Below are 18,855 nucleotides of genomic sequence, written 5' to 3'. Positions count from 1 at the left end.
TGCTTTAACTCTTTTCATGGAGGAAACTGAAGCAGAGACAACATGGGGTAATTTGATAGCTCATGATCTGCATTCTAAAAATGGAACAACGGGCATTTAGTGCGGGAGACGCCCTGGAGGTCTCATCATGTGAAGAGCCCACAAACTTTCATGAAGGAGGAATCTCAATCGCAGGAGACAAGCTCCGTGTGAAGAAAGCCAAGATCTGTCTCATAAACTAGTAGCACAACATAGCTTCCCGATGTAGCTGTTTGGCAGGTAGGATACTTGTCTTAGCTTGCCACCGTGTCAAGCAAACTCCCTAGATACTGGGGGTGGGGTGGGGTGGGGTGGGGTGGGGGAGAGGACCTAAGATTGCATGGTACATTGAAAAGATAAGGATTGGGTGATCTCCGCTAAAAGGGAAACGGAATCAGTGTGCCTTTGGAAAGAAGAATTTCTGGAATACTTTGACTGACCATGTTAGCGGCAAACACTGCCAGCCCAAACGTGGAGGCAAATGAGGCAACTGCCTCGGGTGTCAAAATTCCTGGGGTGCAACTGACTAAGGGGATGCCCTTAGGAGAGCATCCCAGGAACCACAGAATGGCTCACCAAACCCCTCAGAGGTCAGAGACAGCACTTGGAGAGAGAATCTGTGACTGACTGCACGTTTGGTGCTTCCACGTAAGGTGTGTGATGATGGGTGAACTGCCCTACCAACTTGATTCAGAATTGGGCCTTTCAAATCACCAGTGGTAGCTCAATTTCTATGCTACTTCCCCATGTAAGTCTGTTTCTGGTCTATGTCAGTTTCATATGTATTCAATCATAAATCCATTCACATCAGTCTGTGAACTGTAAAACACACACAAATCCAAATCCAAATGAATGTGTGTAACCAATTCCCCTAATCTACAGCTGTTTGTATGCAATTTCCCCTAATGTGCACATTTTTGTACACATTGTTCGAGCCGAGAACTGCTTCACAGATTTATAGAAGTGCACAACCTAAAGGATAACTGTATTCCTATTAATTCGAGAAGTCCTCTTGGCTATTCAGGGGACAGATCCTGTCGTAAGTGAAGCAACAGTCATTAAAAATGAAAATCAGTCCATTTTTGATCGTGAAATATGTGTAAAATACTGTGTCACTTTGTGCATGCACATGTGTGCATGCAAGTTATGTATGTATAGAACCATAGAATCATAGAATAGTAGATTGGAAGGGGCCTACAAGACCATCAAGTCCAATCCCCTGCTGAATGCAGGAATCCAAGTCAGAGCATCCCTGACAGATGGCTGCCCAGCTTCATCTTGAACGCCTCCAGTGTGGGAGAGCCCACCACCTCCCTAGGTAATTGGCTCCATTGTCGCATTGCTCAAACAGTCAGGAAGTTTCTCCTGATGTTCAGCCAGAATCTGGCTTCCTGTCACTTGAGCCCACTTGCACTCTGGGATGATCGAGAAGAGATCCTGGCCTTCCTCTTTGTGACAAGGACTTGAAGAGTGCTATCCTATCTCCCCTCAGTCTTCTCTTCTCAAGGCTAAACATGCCCAGTTCTTTCAGTCTCTCCTCAGAGGGCTTTGTTTCCAGTCCCCTGATCATCTTTGTTGCCCTCCTCTGAACCCTGTCCAGCTTGTCTGCATCCTTCTTCAAGTGTGGTGCCCAGAACTGGACACAGTACTCCAAATGAGGCCTAACCAGTGCTGAGTAGAGGGGTACTAGTACTTCCTGGGATTTGGAAGCTATGCTTCTATTAATGCAGCCCAAAAGAGCAGTTGCCTTTTTTGCAGCCACATCACATTGTTGTCTCATCTTCAGCTTGTGATCGACAACAATTCCAAGATAGTTCTCGCTTGTAGTGTTGTTGAGCCACGTATCCCCCATCTTGTAACTGTGCATTTGGTTTCTTTTTCCTAGATGCAGAACTTCGCATTGATCCCTATTAAATGTCTTTCTGTTGTTTTCTGCCCAGCGCTCCTGTCTATCAAGATCACTTTGAATTTTGTTTCTGTCTTCCAAAGTTTTAGCTATCCCGCCCAATTTTGTGTCATCTGCAAATCTGATCAGCCTTCCTTGCATCTCTTCATCCGAGTCATTAATAAAAATGTTGAAGAGTGCTGGGCCCAGCACTGAGCCCTGCAGTCTTAGCAACTGCATGTTATTAGCCCTGCATGTTATTAGCAACAACAAAAACCTTGTACAAGTGAGCCCCAACTGCAAATCTCAGGGACACTGTTTCCTCCTGCTGTTCAGTCGGAATTGCCTGTGTATTTTTTTAAGTGTTCCTAATTTCCTCTGGCCAATGTTGGACAACTTTCTCTGCCAGAAAACAACTTCCTCCTTTTCGTCTGCATTGGTCAATGCCCTTCATACAGTGATCAAACATGCCTCTAGCACAAACAGACTGGCCACTTCCCAGTACAAGTGAATTATGCAGCTCCAGAGTTCTTCAAGCTTTGAAGGAGAAAAAGAGAGTACAGCGGTGACTCGTGGTAAAAGTCATGGGGACTAGTTGCGTAGTTGCTGAAGTGCAATGGTTTCTCTAGATGAAAGTATTCTAGTTTCATCTAGAGAGGGGGGACCGGTCCCATGACATCCTGTGCCTGTTAAAAAAGGAACAGTTTTTGCATACGACACAGTCTAAACGCTGACATGACCACTGCACCAAACTGCAGCACAGATTATGTGGACGAGAGGTCCAGGCACTAGATGGCACCATCACACAAACGATGCACACTACATATCTTGTGCAATGGTAAATGGTTCCCTGTCGAATTAACGCACAGTGAACGGTAGGATTTGAAGTCCAGTAAAGCTTAGCAACAGTCCTGTTTATGGCACTTTCTCCAGCCCTCACACATTGTAGGAGGCAGCTGCAATCAGCACCATATTTGTGGCTTCCTCCCGGTCTGTCTGCCTCAAGGAATATGGTGTGGCCGATGATTTTGAATGAAGCGTTTGATCATCAGCATTGAGCAGGGGGTTGGACTCGATGGCCTTGTAGGCCCCTTCCAACCCTACTATTCTATGATTCTATGATCTTTTCGGATGCATTCAATTCTATCATAGAGTGTCCATGTGTCCTCTTTTTCAGAGGAGAATCCACTATTTGAAGGGCCATCAGAGGGCAGTCCTTTAGTTGAAGGCAGCCTCTAGCTGAAGTCCTGTCTAGTCCAAGCTCGGCTTAAAGATAAAGAACGCTAAGAAGAGAAGGGGAAAGGCCTTGAAGTTTTCCCATCAAAATGTAGCACCCGGATATCAAACTGAGCAGGCCCACAGGTTTCCCCCACTATGATGGCACGTATTGCATTCCTGTTTGAACTATAGTCATTCTTTTTAAATTTGCACCTATCTATATAAATTAGTAGATGCACATTTTATGCAAATTGGAGCCCTCTTTTGTCTTCTCCTCCGGCAATGCACAAGGGACAATGCTATCGTCCCGCCTGTTTGTTGTAAGATTAAGTAGGAATGGGAGGGTCTCTTGCGTTCTGTTCCTTTAGTGCAGGGGTGGGAATATGTAGTCCTTAGGCCACATGCGTGCAATTTGTGTAATTTCATGCGGCCCTCTGCATGTGATCAGTTCAGACCACCAGAAAGAGCAATCTGCCCCTTCACTGGCTGTCCATTGCGTGTGAAGGAAGACAGAGAGACGGGGGGTGGGGAGAGGAGGAGGAGAAGGAGAAGGTGGCAGGAAGAGAGAGAAAAGGAGGTGGGCGAAAGATGAAAGAAGTGACCCACACAATTGTATCTGTCAGGATTGATTCTGGGCGCAGGGAGGTAGTTAGCAGCTCAGATTCAGAAGAGGAGCAGCCAGAACTGGGGGAGGCTTTTTCACAAGCCAGTTCAGATATGGACAGGTGTGCTTCTCAGGTTACCAGCTCCCCGATGGTCGGGCATGAAACCTCATCCTCACCCCCCTCTGTGAGAAGCAGCGAGCAGGAGGGGGGGTCTTGAAGACTGGGATGTAAGAGACGCGAGGCGGAAAGGCGGAGCTAAGATGGAAACATCAGGGACGGAGCTCAGACGGTCGAGCCGGTTAGCGATGCATGAGAGGCGATGCTGGGAAGCAGCATGCAAGGGGTGGGACCTCCATCCCTAAGTTAGCCTAGCCAGATCGCCGCCTTTTCAAACTGCAGGCAACTTTCGGTGATCCCCTTTGAATCCCCTGAAGGCATTCCTTTGCAGCCAGAGGGTCTTCAAGGATTTGCATCTGTAATGAACCTGCGAATAATGAATTAAAGGCGTGAGACTGAAGCCTCCCCTTTTGTGTGTTTGTGAGAGCTTAAGGAAAGAGGGGGCCAAGGGAGTCGTGGCAGTATCTCTGGCCCTGCCCAGCACAGACAGTAGGTCCTTCTCCTCCTCTTCCTCCTCCCCTGGCTGGCCCCACTGGCAAAGTGCTGTGACAGCTGTCCGGTCAACCCTGCAGGTCCTGCAGTGGGTGGTGGGAGGGAGCAGCAGAGGTGGGGACCCAGTGGTAGCACTATGCCATGCGCCCACTGGAATCTGGCACCAGCCCTGATCCAGCCTCTGCTTAAATGCCTCCAGCAAAGGAGAGCCCACCACCTCTGAAGCAGGTATGGCTAGGAAAGAATCCTGCCTGAAAGCCTGGAGAGCCGCTGCCAGTCAGTGCAGACAATACTGGTCAAGATGGACCAAGCTAGATGGATCAGTTTCCTATGTCTTACATTCAACGTCTTGGGCAGGGCAGGTATGACGGGATATACATTAAACAAACAAACACACACACCTTTTTATTTAACCAAAGGCTTCTTTGCTAGTTTGCTTGCTACATTTGGCTTTTCCCCCCTTTTACTTGTGCTCATTTTTAATTGATGTTACCGTTCCACAAACAGATACAACAGCAAACCAACCGGGGCAGGAAACTCACTTTAGAAAATTGCAAAAGTGCAAATCGTCTAGGTCTAGGGGTGAGAAACATCTTGCTTTTGTCCTTGTTTTTTAATGATCCAGCAAGATCAGCCCGCCATTTAGCAATTCTAAACTTGTAAGCAGTGTGGATCAGATTATTAAGACACAGGCTATTAAAAATTTATCATCTCTGCTGGCAAATGCAGGCTGATTTGAAATTCCTCAGTTTCTGATTAGATTAAAGGTATTTTTAAAAGTCAGAATGTCTCCTCTGCCTCTCGTTTCTCCTTCCTTAGTGTTCATTCTTGTGTTCAGAGCTTTTGCACCAGTTCTGGGCTGATCTCTCAGTTCTCAATATATTTGTCTCCCTTTGATTCTCTGTCTCTTCATCTCTGTTTACCGGGTATCCACAGTGTCGTACAGCCGACACTCACTTGCCTTTCAAGTGCCAATGTTTCTGTGGCTCCGTGTCCATGTTCACCTCTCCCTTCTGTTCTTCTTTTGCACAAGGAAAGACAGAAAGAACGTGCCAGTATGAAGTTGCTGAAAAGTTCCCTGGTACCATCAAGTAAGCATGTACTAAAGCTAACCTTGAGTTCTATTATCTTCCACAGGTCGATTTGCCATGAGGTGGAAATTCCACAAAAGACTGCATTGACATCTCCACACACACCTATGAACTGGTAGTTCAGAGGTAGAGTACATGGTTTGCGTGCTGAGGGTTGCAAGTCATACATTCAATCTCTGACAGCTCTAGGGAACACTGGGGAAGACTCCTCCCTGAAACCCTACAGAGCTGCTGCCAGGCTGTGTAGGTAACACTGCCCAAGATGGGCCAATCGTCTGACTCAGCTTCCTATTTTCCTATAAGTGAAGGGATCTAGCTCAGTGGAAAAACTATATGCTTTGCTCACAGAAGATCCAAGGTTCAATTCCTGGCATCTCTAGATCAGGTTGGCCATGTCCCATGTCTGAAATGCTGGAGAGATGCTGCCGGTCAGTGTAGTCAGTACTGAGCAAGATGGACCAACGTTCTGACTCTGTTTAAGGTAGCTTCCTATTAGGGATGGACTCAGCTGCTCCCAGTTTCATCGGGCGTTCACCGAACCACCACTGCCCCTGCTCACAGCACCACGTGAGCTGCGTTGTGGGCCAGCGAACACCTGATGAAGTTGCAGGGCTGCCCATCCTCCCTCACAAGCCGGCATTTTGCACGACAATGGGGGCTCGGCCACTTCCGAGTTGGTAATGTTGTTTACTTGGTGGCCATAAAGGTCCCTTTTGTGCAACATTACAGGCATGAATGCTCCATTCATGCCTGAAATCTTGTATAAACTGGCGAAGATCTGTAGGTGCCCTGCCTCTGTCAAAAGGAGCTGCAGAACTCAGGGAGCTTCATGGATACAACTTCTTTAGTACCAGAAAACTCTCTTGCTTGAACTATACCTGAAGCTTGATCTTTTGGCTTGCCTTGCCTTCGATTTTCGTGGGACCTTCTCTTGGAAAGTATTCCTGCACCCTGAACTTTTCTAAGTCTACAGACATGTGCCTTTGAAACTCCATCTTAGACTACATCACTGGTCTTCAGAATCCTCACTGGTTCCAGTTTCTGTTTGGATGGTATCTTAGAACTTAATGCTGGATAACCCTGTCCGTGTTCCTAATTGAACTAACTGGTTTACTGGAACTGAAACCTCTGTAAGTTCCCATGCCACAGACTCCAAAGGATTGCTTGTGTGTCTGTCTCACTACAATAGAGCGAGTCAATTTATTTCCATCCTGTGCTAAATTGTTGGTATTACAAGGGAACAGGGCCTGCCAGATTGCTATGATGCCGTATAGTCTGTCTACTCCATCCTTCCCCAACCTGGTGTCCTCCGGATGTTTCAGACTCTAACGCTCATCAGCCCCAGACAGCATGGCCATGGTTAACGATACTGGGTGTTATAGTCCAAAACAACTAAAGGGCAACCAGGTTGGGGAAAGCTGTTCTACTCCATCACTTCCTTCTTTTTCAGCATTAAGCTGCTCTTCTTAGCTTATCACCAGCCTAGTCAAATTCTGTCTGGGTCAAAGATCTGATAATGGCTGCAAAATTCTTTTGTGAGTTTTAAAAACAGCCCATTCTCCCTCTGACAGTTCAGAGGCCTGTTGGTATTATAACAGGTATGGCTGATCCCAAAGGGGATATGTCCTTTTTTTCCTGAAGCTTTGAACCGCTGTGAAATGCACACCCTTTGAATGGGTTTTCAGGAAAGAAGTTTGCAAACAGGGAACAAAAGTGAAGGAAGCATTTTGCCCTCGTTTTGAATTGAATGTTGAATATGTGATCCCTGATTGACTAGGATAGTTTAGGGAAGAAACACATCCATCATCCATCATAATGCCAAAACAGAGAAGTGGAGATTTGACAATAGCAGAGAACAAGTAAACAAGGTGTTATGGAGGGGAGATCTTCCCCCACCCCAAACCCCATTTTATCCCATTTTGCACAGCACTAATACATTGCTTTTGCAAAGTCTGGGGCAAGACAGAGCTGCCTATAAGTTTTTCTTGTTCATACCTGAACAGGCTTTCTTCCAGAGCACATGGTCAGAGGGCCAAGCTATGCATGGCACACATAATTATGCATTACCCACAGTGACATGTTAAAAACAAACAAACAAAACTATTGACATCCCATTTCTGTGCAAGAAAGTGGGGGACTGTCAGTAGAGAAGCAGTGGGGAGGGAGTGCTTAACCTTTATTCTCCACCGAACACTTTCCAACTGCAGGTTCACTCAGAATTTTCCCCATACCCCATTGGGTTTTCAGAAGTATGACTGTTTATACCTGCAAATATGCACTGAGGATGCTATGGGCTGGGGGATTTGCTGTGGAAAGGTATTGGGTGGGGAATGGGCTAAGACACCCCACCATCCTCTTCTGGGCTATGATACCCCCCATTCTCTCTAGGTCTAGACACCCCCCCTCCTCTTCTGGGCTAAGACACACACCCCATCCTCTTCTGGGCTATGATACCCCCCATTCTCTCTAGGTCTAGACACCCCCCCTCCTCTTCTGGGCTAAGACACACACCCCATCCTCTTCTGGGCTAAGACACACATCCCCATCCTCTTCTGATAGTCTCCCTCTCCAGGCCTAGCAAACCATTCTAGGTTTTCTTCTATGAAACTGCAGGTGGCAGTGCCATCTCCACTGTAAGAAGATGGAGTGGGAGCTTGGGAAAAATGCCCCCGGTGTGTTCCCATCTCAGAGTGGGTTCAGCAGCTTCCCCTCACCACTATCAGCATTGCCCACTCATGTGCCCTCGACCCCTATGCAGAAAGGCCATTCATGTAAAAGAACGAGCTGCCATTTTTACACAACATAGCAGCTCAGTGGACCAGTAGGGACTTCCGCTCTTGGCCAGCTGAGACAAGCAAGCATGGCGGTCTGTAGAATGCATTCTGGGAGGCCAAAGTGTACGTGTGTGGACTCCACCAGACTCCACTCCCTCTTGGGCTCCCACGACAAGGGATGCTGGAGAAATCCACAATGGCACCAAACGAGTTTGGATTTTCATGAATCTGACCCATGGATTCCGCAGCAGATCGGCTTTTCCTCTGTTGGGCAGATTCTGCAGACTTGCCGACCGATTTTCCAACTTTCCCAAATTTTGTGCAAATTTCATTTATAGAAAAATATGCATTAAAAAAAAATCTGGCCGAAAATGTGCATTTCCCTCATAGGCTAAAGCATGAAACCATGCAATTTGGGGAATCTCTGCATGTTTTGCATGTGCAAAATTGCACATTTTGTGCAAATGCAGATTTTCGCAAATTTGGAAGCAAAAAGAAAACTGATTCCGTTGATGGGCAAACAAAGGAAAGAAAGGCACCTGACAATCCACCAAACACAGACGGAATGGATTTTACACCATCCCTACATCCCTACCTGCTGCACCCCTAAAATAAGCATGAAGGGGAAGATGGAGGCTCTGGGGATTAGCAGAGGTCTCAGTGGCTGCCTGAGAATACTGACTCTGACACTAGCCCTGCATTGCTGAACTGTCAGAGTTGTGCCTTCAGGGTACCACCATCCCTGTCTTCCCAGCCTCTCTACCCATCTCATCCTCACTCAGTCATATTTTTCCACCTGCAGGCGGAGCCATTTCCCCAATCTAGCTCAGCTAAGGCATTTCAACTCTCTCTCTCTCTCTCTCTCTCTTCCCCTCTCTCTCCTTTAATCTTTTTTGAGGGAGGTTTTTCTCCTTGCAGATTCCCTGCAGGATTCCACAATGGGGAATCGTTAGATTCAGAATTAAAATATCCTCAAAGCGGGGCATTATGCGCAAACGCCTGGCCTCTGACCTCCCTGCGAAATACGTTAGTGCTTCATAATTAGCTCAGACCCACCCAGCTAATGCAAAGTTTGCTGGTTTTGAAGGCGGGTGGGACGCAGTCACTGCACCAGAGGTGGCGGGCATCCTGGGGGAACAAAGAGACGTGTCCCTTCCTGGCAGCTGTTTTGGGGAGCGCTCTTATTAGAAAGCATCAGAGAGAGATTTCAGGAAGGTTGTTGCGTCTCACTCACCCCCACTCCCACCCCCCACCCCTTCTCCCATCCCCTCCAATTTCGGTTCCCCTTCTGGTTCTTGTCTCGGCTTGGCAAGATTAACAATGTGGACCCACCAAGCTGGCTTTCTCCCTCAGCCAGCAGGGGGCTTCAAATAGGGCTTTTGTTCCATGCCAGGTGCCTGACAAGGAAAGCAAAGTCAGAGCAGCTCCTTCCATAAGAAAGCGGGATCTTGAATTGGGTGGAGATTCTTCACACTCAAACACTCACACATGCATCCTATCCATACAGCCCACCAACATTATAATTATAACGTCCGGGATTATTTCCCCCAATCCCTTCCTTTATTGTCCCATGGGTCTGCTTTACCCCTACATCTCACCCCTTCTGAATTCTAGAATTAATTCCAGGACTGGAGATGACACAGTTTGCTGGCCGCTGCTTCCAGATCCTTTGTGTCATTTACACACACACCCTCTTCTCTATGTTACTGTGTTGTACATATGCATTGATAAAGGGGGGGGGGTCTGAATGGTATTGCATGCATGACTGCACCAAGATTCTTTTCTCACACTACCATGCTGATGCTCATCTGCACTCCTGCGTGTTGGTAAAACACCACACAGAAAGAACTGCAATGCAACCGTATGTAAATCAAATCCAGCTTGCTTTCTTACACTGTTTTATCAATGCACAGAAGTACGTGCGAGTATTGCCAAAGTGTCACATTAAGGCCCATGCTTGCCCCCACTGGCGCAAAGCTATAATTATGGGAGGTATGGTGCTTGTGGCTGGCTCCCAGAGAGGGACAGACATGTTGGCCATGTGTACGGGCACATGCCAGATTGGGACGGGGCCTTTCAGAGCTGTTAAGCCTTCACACTGATGGGATGATTTGGAATTGCTGCCTCTTGTTAAAAAGGCAGTTTGCAGAGAAAAACAAAAGGCACACCAGAATGAGTGTTTACCAGTCCCACATGCAGACAAGACTAAAAAAATAAAATAAAGGAGATCACAAGAAGAAAAGGTAAAAGGGTTTACCCACAGTTTCTTACATAAAAATGCAGGTACAGTGTGCAGTTTCAGACAATCTTTGTTCCATCCATTTCTTTGTGTTCTATAAGAATGGTGGAAGAGAGAGCAAACACATACGCTCCCAGCAATGGAGAAGGTCGGAGAGAAGCAGTGGCGAAGGAAGGGAAGGAGTAGGAAACCACACTGTAGGCTATAGAGGTCCTAGCTAGCTATGCCCAAAATGCCCATGTGTTAACTCGCTAACTGCAACACTGCCCCTTTCCTGTAACTTGCAGACAAGGTTGCAATCTTCCCAACACACACTTTGCCATTTTCCTGCACCCACCCTACTACCTTGCATCGGATTCAGAATGTGTGCTGCAGTTGAGCCAACTAGGAATGTTTTGCCCAATATTCAGATTGGTTGAGGGTGCTTGATTTTCTTCCCCTACTCCATACAGATCAGTCTTGGGCACTCAGCTCACAGTGGTGGTTAGGGATGTCTGGATTTGTGAAATCCGTCCCGCGTATGTTTTGTGGATTGCATGGTGTCATTCATTCTGGCATCTGTCCACAGATGGATTTGAATTTTAGTTTTTCTGTTGTGCGGAAAAATACGCAAATAATTCCCTAAGAGAGTTTGCAACAATTTACATAATTTACACTAGTACGTAAGAGTTCGTGCATTGCCCCCCACTCCATTCAACTTTTCCCCACATATATTTACCAGTCTCAGCAGAAACTCGCATATTTTCCTACAAATAAATCTCCATAAATTTCTGGAAAGTGGAAAAGCAGATCTGAAAGCCCATGGACTTGGCCAGAGGAGGTCTGTCTGTAGCGAATTCCACAGGTCAGATTCTTAGAAATCCGAACTCATTTTAGTCCGTCTCGAATTTCTCCAGCATCTCCGTTGGTGGTTGGTGGTATGTGTGTGTGCGTGCACAGGGCACATAGGGTCATTTGTGAGCATTCAAGGGCACCTTTAAGCGGAAGGGGGATTCCCAGATTCTCCACCCACCATTGTGGGACTCAGAACAGGGAAGGAACCCCCGTTTGGGACCTGAATGGGTCACAGAATTAGAGTCATTGTCATGGGACTCAAGCGGCTGGAACTCAGGAGGGCACCCCTCAGGACCTAAAGGTGTCCATGGAGGGCAAGGACAGAAATGTTGCCTTTCTCCAAGCTCAGGACCAGGTCAGATGAGCTAACCTAGTAAGCCCAGGTCAGGTGAGCTAACTTAGTAACACCTCCTCCCACCATGCGCCACAGAGATCTCCCACCCTGGCGGATCTCTGGTGTCGATCCAATGAAGTTTAGCCAACCATCCATGTCTAGCCTGGTTGTTTCTGGAGGGACTGGTCACAAACGAATCTTGATGCAATGATGCATACAATCACAGCAAGATTGACCCCATCTGGCTAGGAGTAGGTCAGCCCCTGTCCTCTCTGGATGCTAACATTTTTTTTTGTTACCCAGGCCTGGTGCTTCCAAACAGATAGCCACATTTCAAAAGCCCTCTGAAAATGATTAATTCAGGCCTGCGGGAAGAGCTGAGGGTAACAGGTGGCCCACCCCTGATCTGGAGAGATGGATGTGGATCCAAATGGTGAGAAGATTTGACTCCTGGATTGGGTCCTTCCCACTGGCTTCTCCCTGCTGCAGGGGACCACTAAGCCCAGGAAAATGGCTACTGCAGAAAAAAGGGACTCTGGGGAATAGAGTAGGTAGTGGTGTGGGTGGGGAAAGGGGTGGCAGAGACCGGTTGGGGAGTCCAAGGCAACATGAGGGCATTGCTGCTTGCTAGAGCAGAACTGCTTCCCACTCATGCGAAATACGAGATACGAAAATACGAAATACGAAATCTTCTGCATCCCCCAAAGAGAGAACACAACAGGGCACTGAATTGCATAAAATGTGAGTGTGCTCATTTATATGTATAGATTCAAACTGAGACTTGAATCTCAGGTTCTTGCTCTTTTCACTGGGCTTGGCCGCAACAGCCCTTCAAATAGAGGACACTTGTAAATAGAGGACTTTTCTCTGAATCCAACCCATTACAGGAGAAACATCGGCTTTCCAACCTCTTGTTTCACTCAGAATGCTCATGGGGGGTGCGTTATCCCCACCCCACCCCACCCCACCCCACCCCAATATTTCACATATAAAAATAGGGACTCTCACATCCAATCTTACCTCCAAGGAACTTGAGGTGATGTATCCCCACAACAATCCTGTGAGGTAGGTGAGGCAGAGAGAGGGGGGGGGAGAGGGAGAAGGAGCAGGAGGGGGAGAGGGAGAGGGAGAGATATCCCCAGTGCTGTGCCAAAAATCTGTCCTCCAATTTTCTCAAAATTGTCAATGGCCATTTCCACCATTCAGGAAGGCTTTGCACTTGAGCTGGGGATTCAAAGGGAGCTGTTGTTTCAGTAATGGTGCAGTTCAAACATATATAGGCTATAGGAGGTGGGGGCTCCATCCCGTCATAGTTCATAGCCAGGCTCTGATGTAGGCAGGTGCTTGCATGCACTTCCCCACCTCCTGAGTAGACTTGACATGCAACTAGCAGAGCACTATGCCTGGTATGCTCTGCAGGTTGAGGGAGGCAAGTTGAGAGCTGGCCAGGAACCCACAGGACTGCTTTGGCAACCTCCATTCCTGTGGCTGTCATGCTAGGGGCCCAAAGGCCATTTGGGGTGGGGGAGTATGCTGGGGATCCTGCCTCCTCTGACCATCCTTTGAGGATGCCCCTGGTTTCAGGTGTGGGCAGGACTGTGATGGGATTATTTGGTAACAATGCGGCAGAGAAAAAACCAAAAGGCAAAACAAAGTGAGAATTTACCAGTCCCACATGCACGTAGGCTACCTTAGCACAATAAAAGGAGAGACCACACCCTTCCTCAGTGGAAGAAAGAAAACAGTTTTCTGTCAAACATTCTTGCCTATACAATGCAGATACAGCGTAGTTTTTAAGAAGAAGTTTGTTCAGTCTATTTTGTGCTCCGTTACATAGGCAGGAGTGAGAAGGCAAACGCATGACGTGCTCCCAGCAATGGAGGAAGTTGGGGGTGGGGGAAGGAGAGGAACAGAAGGAAGAAACCACAGGTAACCACATTGCGAGCTATAGCGATCCTAAGGCCAGCTGTGGTCAAAAAATTCCCATGACTTAACTAACTGCACCACTGCCCCCTTCAGTAACTTGCAGACGAGGTTGCGCTATCCCCATGGGCTGAACCCTGACAGCCAATGCTTGTGATACATTTGAAAATTACAATCCCACTCTGTTCAAGTTACAGGCCAACTAGATTTGAGTTGCAGGGGCATTCAGTAAAATAAATTCGAGGGAGGGAAGGAGGTCAGCAGCTTTTACCCCTGTTCCCATGCCCTGTTGTAACTCTGAGTAAGCGCAACGGGAACAACTGAGTATTGCTTCCCTGTTTACTGCTGCCTCCACTTGTGTCCCCTTCCTCTCTGGTTTCTGCTGTGTCAGATTTTGGATTGCAAGCTCTATGAGGCACGGACCTGTCCTCCTGTACTCAGTAAAGCATCATGTGCACTGGTGCTGTTCTAGTAATCATCATCATCAACAGCAGCCGCAGGTCTTGCTGCTGGTATGTGAAGCATCTGGGTTCAGAGGCCGTAGACCTCCACATATCAATGACTGTGGGGCAAAGGCATAGGAAGGCAATTGCCCACATGTCCTGCATGTGGGCTTTCTGGAACTAGATGGAGCTTCCATCCTCAGAGGCAGTAAGACCCTGAATTCCTTCTGGGGAGCAACAGTGGCAGAGGCCCTCTTGAGGACTTCCTGGAGGCCTCTTGGAGGACACGGTGGGATGCAGGACTCCGGAAGAGAGGGTCTGTTGGTCTGATCCAGCTTCAAGGCTCTTCTTTACAGAAATTGGGTTAGGGCAGAACCCTACACATGTTTAGACAGAAAAAAAGGCCTACAGCGCCCAGCATGCCCCAGCCAACATGGCTGGGACATGCTGGGAGTTGTAGGCCATTTTTTCTGTCTAAATAAGTGGCATGCTCAAAATTTCCCCCATATGTTTTTCAACCATTCTCATTCCATTTGATAGAAAAGACATTGCTTTCGAAAAGAAATCCAAAGGAGGAGAAATGTGTAATAGAGAGAGAAAACACACCCAGCACCCGCAGCCACCTCACAGGGATTAGGCAAGCTCCAGAAGACCACCAAAAATAAATTTTGCCTCAGAATTCTGCCTCAGAAAAGTGGAAGCCCCTCAACCCAGTGGATGCTGTTGCCACCTACAGAAGCAGTGCAATGAACCCCCCCCCCCCAAAAAAAAACCAGGAAAAAAAGAAAGGACCTGTGCTACAAGCCCTGCCAATAGTGAGCCCTCCCTGTGAGAAAGTCTTGGAGAATTTCTACTCCCCTAGGAGAAATTCAGTGAAATTGTCCCCTCAATTTCTCCACCCACAAATAGGCTGGAGAATTTTGAGAGACCATTTGTGCACAGCTGAAGTCTCAATATGCACAGATTGCTTGCACCTTTAGGGTACAAATCCATATGTACGTGTTGCGTAATCAAGTGCTTAAAAGAAATCAAGCAATGGACATACTTGGAATAAGTATGGTTGGGCTACGTGGTAGAGAGCCTGGGCTTGGTGGTTATTACAGCTCCAACCCAGGCAATCCTTATTGTCAAGATTTGGTGTGCATCGAGGCAGCCGACCGATGTCCCCATCACATCATCTGCTGCCCCCGTGCCAGAGCCCCCAGCCCCCTGTGCCTGACCCATAAAGCTTCTTCACAGCTTAGCCTTCCCCATCCTCAGGATCCTACCCTCTCAATCCAAACCTGGTTGTTAAGAGTGTGAACTTATACTCTTGGTTCCTCTGAAGCCTGCAACAGAAACGGAGTGCAAGACAAAAGGGCCGTCCGTCAGCGGTGCCTTCGAAAGTCCCAGCAGCCAGCTACAGAGGCAATCAGGGTTCCCTAAATGACAATACGGTGCCTTCCAAATTGAGCAGACGTGAGAAGTGAAATTCAGCCTTGGATCGATCAAGCTGCCAAGGTCACTTGGAGGGAAGCACAGAACCCGTTGGGAAGCAGCACGTGGCAATCATTTCCAGCCAGTGCTGACTTCCAACTGCTCCTATGACCCACTTACTGCCAGAGCTTTTCATTGCAACTAAACAAAACAAAACCCTGCCATGCATTTGCATGTAGCTTGAAGGAAAGAAGCCTTCTGGCATGGAATTAGTCTGGGACTAAGAGATGGGCTGAAAAACCACACGTTCCATCTTGCCTCTCTTCAACTAATGCCATTGTATCTATTCCTGCACAATTCTTTTTTTTTTTCCCCCTTCGTTTTCCACCATTCCATTCCTTCACTCCTTCTGAATTCTGCTTTAGGAGAATTTCTAGAATTAATTTCAAAATGGGAGCATGTGGAGTTCGACACAGCTTTCAGATCCTTCCATTCTTTCACATCCCACCCCCCTCTGCACCAACATCACCGATGTACTACATTACATTACATTACATATGTGTGCATTACATAAGCACACTGCAGGCAAGGGTTCTTGATTGTATGTGATTGTATTATCATTGCATCGAGATCCTTTTCATGCAGCATTTTATTGAAATTACATTACATTGAAATTGCATTACATTGCATTACATATGTGTGCATTACATATGCACACTGCAGACAAGGGTTCTTGATTGTATGTGATTGTATTATCATTGGATCAAGATCCTTTTCATGCAGCATTTTATTGAAATACACAGTATTTTACTTAAACACAACATAAAAGAGGCTTCTTGTTGTAACTGTATATAACTCTTATATTGTGTCTTTTTTCGGTAGTGTTTTAGCAACGCATGGAAGGGCACATAGTACACTGTACAAAAATAATCTCACATAGAACATAAAGGAAGCTGCCTTAGACCATGTCAGTCTATATGCCCATCTGGTACAGTATTGCCCAGTTGTGATGCACTCATACATATGACCCCATCAAGACTGGGTTTTTGCAATGTTTTCTAAATGCTCAGATGCATATTGGGAATGTAGAGATAGAAAAAGACTCAAACGAACTGAAGAAGCTATAAGCTCTAGGAAATTGCATATGGCTTCTGCACAATCATCAGTGTGCACATGCTCAGCCCAACAGTGAAACACCCCACAAAACAAACTGTGATGCAATCATATGTGCAATGACATAAAGCTTGTTTTTCTGCAGTGTTTCATCAATGCATATAAGTGCATGGATAATGTAGTGATGGGGGTGGGGAGCAGAGACAGGAGCAAAGGCAGGGCTGGTAAAGGCCTGTAAGAAACTTGCTGGTTCCTTGGATAGCAGATGCAAAGGGAAGGGATCTTCCTTCCCCTTTGCAATCAATGCCACAAGGAGGCAAAGCGTCAGGCAATACATTCTTTCAGAGAAACTACATTTTAGAATGTGCATTGAAATACAGATTTCATTGCAAGTTGTCTGCAGGTAAAGAAAACACACATTAATACATGGAAATGACTTACAAGAAAACACATGTGAAAATGACACTGACCTGAAATAGAAGGATCAAGGGGCAGAGTTTTGAGTAAGGATGGGAAGGAATTTCATTCAGGTCTCATTTTGATAAGAATTTATAAATCGATATGTGAACCAGAATGCTGTTATCCTTCAATATTAGCTCTTCGTAGGATTTTGCAATGCAATTTTCTTTTTTTAAAGGGCCTTTTCTGCTGTGGCACCCTGGCTATGGAATGAGCTCCCTAGAGAGGTTCACCAGGTGCCTATGTTGTACTCCTTCCAGTGCCAGGTGAGGACCTTTTTGTTCTCCCAGTATTTTAGCATTTTAGCTTCCTAGTCTTTTAGCTTTGGTGTTTTAAATCTGTATTTTAAATCTCTGCATTGCTGCTAGGTTTTATTCTGGTTGTACTGTTATACTATAGTTTTACGCTTTTATATTTTATATTGTTTTATGCTGCACTTTATGGTTTTAATTTTTGTGAACTGCCCACAGACCTTTGGCTATTGGGCAGTATAGAAATGCAATAAAATAAATAAATAGTTTTTTAAAAAATGTATGAGAATGCATACATTAGGGAAAACTGCACACAAGAATGTGTATATTAGTGGGAAAAGTACAGAACAACATTATATTAACTACTAAGAATAAGTGAGACTATTAGGCAAAATTGCATACAAAAATGCAATTAGTGGAAATACGCACAATAATGCATTCAAATTTCTGTGCATTAAAAAATGCAGAAATATGATGGAATTAAGTTAAGATTGCAAAAATGAGAATGAGGACCAATGCAGGTGTTCAAGAGAATGTGTGAGGACTCAAAGTGGGTACTGGGATGGAGCTGTGCATCCCAGTCTCACCCCCTCAGTTCAGACCTTGCCATGTTGAACCAACGAAGTCTGAAAAGCAGTTCTACTCATATTCACTTGAAGGGAGTAGACCTCCCAGTGTGATCGCAGACCCTATCAGTGTTCCCAGTTGTGCTGAGACATCTACTTGTGTTGAAGTGAACATGACTAGAATTCCCTTTCGAGCCCTATTCAGGCATTCAGGCTTTCATCACCCTGTACTCATGGAGGGTGACAGTCTGAAGAGGAGAGCTTCCTCTAACCATGGGGGCTGTCCACGTGATCTGGAACACTGGATAATCAAACTGTCACCCTCCATGAGGGTGATGAAACATGACGACGGAGAGGGACAGAGCTGGAGCACTCCCTCCCCTCACATGTTTAGCCTATTCAGGTTTAGCATGCCTGAATAGGGCTTCACTCTTTGCCGGTTCAACACGGCAAGTTCTGAACTGAGGGGGAAAGGGCCAGTGTGCCTGGAGATGCAAGGGTGGGGCTAGCATGCAGAGCCCTGTCCCTGTACCCTCTTTGAGCCCTCACACGTTCAGGCAAATGGCTCAATGGAGCTTCAGAGAGGCCAAAATTGACCAATTCATCCATCCCTAGTTTTCAGGCCTCAGTGCTGACCATGCAATTGTGAGGATTTTCAAGCTCAGGGCCACCCATGCTGGAAGAATTGTGCTTCTGTAGCAGGCTTATCTGAGGCTCCTTATTGAGAATTCACCCTCCATATTGGAACAAAAGCAGTGTGAGGAGCTGGAGAGGGGAGGGGGAAACTGCTTGCTTTTCATCTACATCTCTCCTCTCCTGTGGTTCATCTCGTGCTCGCTTCCTTGGCTCCCTACCCACCTGATCCACTGTGGTATTAGTTACCCAGTGGGATATACAACAAAGCGAGTTACTTAGGTATCAAAATAGCAAATTACAAAGACACAAATTAATGAGGGGAGGGAAAAATCCATCAGACTTTGTACACACTGTGTGGAATTCCCAGGTATGATAAGAATGTAAATGGGACTCCCCGCTGTGCCAACATGTCCCAATTGCCAGATTCAATAGTTCACTCCC

This window comes from Heloderma suspectum, chromosome 15, assembly GCF_057233095.1.
Source record: "Heloderma suspectum isolate Gila_16-S chromosome 15, 16-S_ref, whole genome shotgun sequence".
Taxonomy (NCBI): Eukaryota; Metazoa; Chordata; class Lepidosauria; order Squamata; family Helodermatidae; genus Heloderma; species Heloderma suspectum.
This window is presented reverse-complemented; position numbering follows the sequence as displayed.